The following is a 6333-nucleotide window of genomic DNA, read 5'->3' as shown; positions in this document are numbered from 1 at the left end:
TCAAATTTACTGCCCCAGCGCCCCTGGGAGGCGTAGAAACTTGAGCCGTGTCTGATAATGTCCGACTAGCTGGTTACCTGGACTGCTAACCGATCTAAATTAAGTTAATTGTCTGTTATTAGCAAACGAACGCATCGATACCAAAACACCAAGTCATTGATGGATGTTTTGGGACAAAAAGAAAAGATAATGCAGGTGTTGCTGAATCTCTAACGTCCTTTAAAAATATATATTCTGACATTTATACACTGGGGAATTTAAATTCAAGAAAAATCTACATATGCTGTGTGTGTGTGTGTGTGTGTGCGCGCGCGTTTTTGTGACAACTGAGGACATCAATTTGTATAATGACAAGGGTATGACATAGGTATTACAAGGAGAAGGTGACTTTTCAGGACATTACCCCATGTCCCCACTTTTCAAAACGCATATAAATCACACAGAATGGAGTGCATTGAAAAACTGAAATAGCACAAAGTTTCCTGTGAGGGGTAGGTTTAGGGGTAGGGTTGGTGTAGGGCGATAGAATATACAGTATAAAAACCATTACGCTTATGGGATGTCCCCACTTTTCACAAAAACAAACTTGTGTGTGTGTGTGTGTGTGTGTGTGTGTGTGTGAAATAACACGTTCACCACTAGATGGCAATGCGATGCCATGGCCTCAGTTTTAGTTCTACTTCTCAGTTGTGGATTGTCAAGCCAATGAACACATTAATGCCAATTTCTTGCCAGTTATGTTTTACTCACTGGATAATCAACGACACCCTTTTTTTTATATATTAAAAAAAGCACAACTACAGGGTCGAAAATTGCTCGTTGTTATCTTGCACATAATATCCAATAAACAGTAGATTAAACAATAAATTATTATATTTATAATATTTATTTTTACTTGTACTTTTGTCTTGTAATGTTTAAATTGTTTGATAACATACACATTTTGTACATATAATGACGTTTTACATACTTCTTTAACGAGTTTTGAGGGACAGCTTTGTCAGAAACCGAAGGCAACTACCTCTATCCAGTCAGGTGAGTTTTAGAGATCACTAAGAAAATATATTTATTAATCACTACAATGCTTATTTCTGGGTATAGATGGAGTCATACATTCAAAATGATTAATAAGAAAATATACTTATTTTATTTAGTAATTTCAACTGCTCTGTCAGATGCCATGTTTATTCTTTCCACTAGCCAAACCACACACAGATATTATGGAACATCATATATATTTTAGAAACTTTCAAACACACTAAAGTTTGGTCACAAAAGTAAGCAGTGATATTAAGATTAAACTGAAGATAAACATAAATGTTTAAGTTAAGAACTGAACACATTTGTACCAATCAAATCACCTGACCTTGAAACTTTGCCTTTCTTTCACTAGCTGCCCACGCTTTGCTAAAGACATTCAGACAAGCTTACAGGGGCTAAATAAACACAGCTCATAATGAGACGGATGTGAACGATTGCTCACGATTTACTCTGTTATTGATGCCCATGTTCTGTAGGCTACATATGGTCTTTCAGAGAGGATTATGTCGTAATGACAAAGGTCACTGACCCGCCCAGAACATTATCACACTCCCGGCATGTCCACGACCCCTACTGCTTCCACAACCCAAACCCAGAGCCTATCTGCTCACAGGCATCAATTAACACCAGTCGGTTCCCAAGCACTGCTGCGCTGCCCAATGCAAGGATGCATTAGAATGGGAAGAAAGAAGGTCAGGAGGTCAAGAACAGAAAGACAATTACTCTGTATCATGCTATTTAACTATCCTGCCTCAATATGTCGCATACTAACATTATTTACTCTATTTAACCATCTCTAACTCTTTACATTTGTGTCTCCCTACTACTCTCTCTCTCTCTATTTAAACACAAACATATGTAGAAATAACTTGTGTCCAAACGCTATTCAGTCACATAATGCACTTTATGCATAATGCACATCTACTTTACTTTCCTGCTTTTCCCAGTCTAGGTTCTTAGACACTGCATTCTGTGCAAGAAACTGAAAAGGTGTTATTTTCTGAGGGGCGAAGGACGAGTCAGTTAACTCATGTAAGTATGGGTTGAACCCTCAGGTAAGGTCACAGCATTGGGAACATGACAACGAGACCCGCAAACTCTTCTTTGGAGTAAAGGCTAGTTCAACCAGTCTGTCTGTCTGTCCAGCGTCTGATGGCTGTTTTGACCTGTATCTCGCTCGTTGTGTGAGAGTAGAGGTCACCAGGTGCTGTGTGATCCCCCCCTTTTTCTCAGTATGACATACAGCTTGTTTGGGAGGTTATTAAGGAGTGGCATAGAATTGTTGTATTTGTGTGTGTGTGTGTGAACATGTAAGTGGGAAGGCAGAGGTGTTGCACAGGTTTCCTGTCACCTAATTTGACCTTATTTTGCCACATTTGTGCCGGAGTTAGAACTATGTAAATATTTTGTAATAATTCAAAATATTTATTGAGCATCAAATCAGCATATTAGAATGATTTATGAAGTATTATGTGACACTGAAGACTGGAGTAATAGCTGCTGAAAATTCAGCTTTGCATCACAGGAAAACAAATGACATTTTAAAATATATATAAAAAAAGAATACAGTTACTTTAATATGTACTAGCATTTCACAATATATAAAAAAGTCCCTTATGTCCACTAAGACAGCATTTGTTTGTTCAGAAATACAGTATACTGGTAAGAAATATATATAATATTTTAAACCCTATGATTGTATCATTTGATCATGACTGTTTCTAGTTCAAAGAAATTGTTCACCCACAAATTAGTTCAGACTCAAAAAATGGTGCATTTGCCATCTTTTTGTTATGCTCTTTTCAACAATATATTTGTACACATTTTCCACTGACAATATAATAGCATACTGGTTCATGATGTTGAGTAATGACTGTGTTTTCATTTTTGATCAGTTTTCTTCAAACTTATCAAAACAGCTGCATAATTCGTTTAGGTAGAAAATTAATTGTGGATTTGGTTGGAAATTGTCACATCGAAATAAAACCATGAAATGCCAAACCACTTCCACCACAGCCGCTGGGAACGTTATGGAGTATCAGTCGTAACAGGATTATCACCTTGTTTTTTTGTGGTGAGATGGGTCATGTTTAAACCCATATTTGTGGCTTCTCCCTCCATGGCACTGTGGAATTGTCACCTGTTCATTCAGCACAGACTGTTTGTTGACAGCTGGACCGTTGTCTTCCTCTCCCATGCAAGGCCACTAACACATCACTGCGGCAGGGGGGTTAATTTTAGGGTTCAGGTTTCTCTCTGTGGTCTTTGCGGAAGAAAGGAAGGATGTTACCACGAGGAGGAGGAGGAGGATGATGGTATTGGATGCAGGTTTGGGAACGAGGATAAAGAAACACTAGAGAGCTTTTCTGTGGTTTATCTCGTTCACACAACCTTCCTTTGCTCATTCCCTCCCTTGTTTCCCTCCTTCTAAATGATACTATCACACCAGAATGGTCCTGTGGGAAGAAAGATGAGGAATTCAGTGGCACTTCTTAATAAAATGTATTTTGAGTAATTAATTAGCTTTTAAAATAATTAATAATAATAATAATTAATAGTATACCATAAGTTCATATGTACTGTCTCTATTAAGCTTGGCCTACAGTGCAAAGATCTCCATTATTAATACACATAAAGGGCTGTACATGCACAACCCACCTAATAATGCAATGATATGCAGCTATTTACTTGTCTACAGATGTGCGTCTGATATGATCAACTATCTGTAGATGTACCAGCCTGACAATCACCAAACGTCTCACTATTCACATCATGTTTCATGAGAACTGGTTTTGCATCTTTTGATCTTGCTATGAATAAAAGTGATTGCAGGCACTCCTTTCCACATAACTCAAATGTAAAACATTTGTAAATAATAAATATATGAAGAATTAAATTAGAAATAAAATAAAATAGATGTACTCTTACCACAATCAATACAGCTGATAAATCATTATGGCTATAAAATATTATTTCTATACATATGCAATCCTCATAGCACAAATGTAAAAAACATTTAGATATAATAATAAAAAATTACATTAGAAATTAAATTAAATGTACCTTTACTCTAATCAGTGCAGGTGATAAATCAATATCTATATTAATGTATTAAAATATTATTTTTAATGCATATGCATATGCAATCAATCAACACAATATGTAAACACATATGGTACTATATGCACGTTATTAGACATTTTTTTTCACAATATAACAGGACCCCTATTCAAAAGGGTCCTTGGCCTGATTTAGAGGTTTCTGTCAATGTCTTGAGAGCATTGTAAATACATTGAACGACTTGAGAGTGTTGTAAAGACATTCATATAGACACATTCATAATGAACACGGTTACAGTTAAATGCATTTAGACATTTCCCACCCTGAGAAGGCGTGCAGATTTAGATGATTTCTTGAGACCCCAAAACCACAAACTTTCCCTTTTCACCAAGGTGGCAGTGCTACATAAGTGGGGCATTTATTGTGGTTTGTGCTCAAACTCAAAACACATCTCAAAGTCCACGCACACCTACAGGTTTTGCGCGGTCAGTTCCCCGTCACCATGCCCTGATAGGAATGCATCATCGTGATTGGTCAGTAAAGATAAACACGGGCCAGTCCCAGCTCAGAAGGTGCAGAGAGGCGGCCCAAAAGAGACAAAGGGCACTTGGGAATGTTTTCGTCTGCCAGAGGCCATCTTAACTCGCAGAAGCTCGTGTTACGTTATGTAATTGGGCCCGTGCGGCCACCAAATGGTGCGTGTATAAGGTTTTGATAGAGGAGAAGCGATGCAGGTCCCAGGGCGATCACCTGTGATTCAGAGTATCGGGAATTTTTGCTGAACTACCAGAGTTGTAAATGATGTTTCAGACCCCTCCCTTATGCTTCGCTATCTTTCTCCTTTTCTCCGAAATGGCGATAATTGGAGATGAGAGCTACATATGGTCCCTTCAATCCAACCTCCCCCAGCCCAAGCTAAAGCTCATTAAAAAGGTTGCTTGTTAATGAGCTATAGGGATCATAGAGCGTCCTACTCATTAGAGGGGCCAGAGATACCGGCATGAAGGATTTGTCCCACTACAAAAGGAGAAAGCTGTTAAGATGACGCCGCTCCCCCTCGGGTTTCTCAACATCCTCAGACTTCCGCCTGTTTCAATCGCAGCACTCCTTTCCAGGCTTTGTCTTCGCCATCTCTCCAGATGAATAATCTCACTTTTTGGACACGTAATGTACCTGACAATCTCATCTATTCCATTAAACGTTTGGACTACAACGCATATTTTCCGGGATTTGTGATATCACAAATATCGACGAATGGGACGAGACCTGGTTGAGCTGCACTAGAGAAGACAACGAGTGTTATCACTATATCAGAGACACGCTAGCTTACCCAAGACAGACAAACTTAGAGTGATTATAATCATCCGGGTTTAAATCACGCTCAAATTGATTTGATTTTGACGCAATATTTACACTGAAGCTCGCAGGCGGCTATGGTAAGGGGCGTGACATTTCCTGACCAGGCGCCGAGTGCTGCCAATCACAACACACACTGGCCCAGCTAACCAATCACAGCACATTTTGTGTTTCAGAAGGCGGGCCTTCATTTGATTCAGGAACTTTTCGAGCAGTTCATGCCAGACTGGGGAGAGAGGTGCTGTAATAATGTAAAATATGTGAAAAATAATGTGTTTTTCCAACAACCTAGTATGAGAGCCTGTTCTAGTACACCCCCAAAACAAAATCAAGACTTTGGAAAAGAGCATAATCTTAATGTTTTTGAGGTATTTGATAATAGTCATGAATTATTTATTTTATCATACTGCACTTTTTAGGGTTTATTTTGATTCTGAAGGGTACTGGTTTTACTATGGCACATGCATCAAAATGCATGGTAAATAAAACACTAAACTCATTAAGCAATATATATTTTTAACAGATTTAAATTTATGTCTGTAACAAAGACTTTCACATCATATTAACTTATTAATGTAAATTATGATTTCACTTGATATACTGTATACCTTGTTGATATGAGTTGAAAAGGCACATATTTCTGGTCAGGTGTTGATAAAGGGGTACTTGACCCTTTCTCATGAGACTTTGGGGGTACGTAAGACAAAAAAGGTTGGGAAACGCCAAACTATAGAATACAGCTGAGCATGTAAATGTTGAATATCTCGCCAACACTGACACATCAACAAAAACACTTTCCATCAACACCAAATCAACGCCATATGTAGAGAGGGAGAGAAGGCAAAACAATAAAGCAATACCCGCTGTGCACAATAA

This window comes from Sinocyclocheilus grahami, unplaced genomic scaffold (genome assembly GCF_001515645.1).
Source record: "Sinocyclocheilus grahami isolate Dianchi unplaced genomic scaffold, SAMN03320097.WGS_v1.1 scaffold712.1, whole genome shotgun sequence".
NCBI lineage: Eukaryota > Metazoa > Chordata > Actinopteri > Cypriniformes > Cyprinidae > Sinocyclocheilus > Sinocyclocheilus grahami.
The sequence above is the reverse complement of the archived record's forward strand: the minus strand, read 5'-3'. Positions refer to the sequence as shown.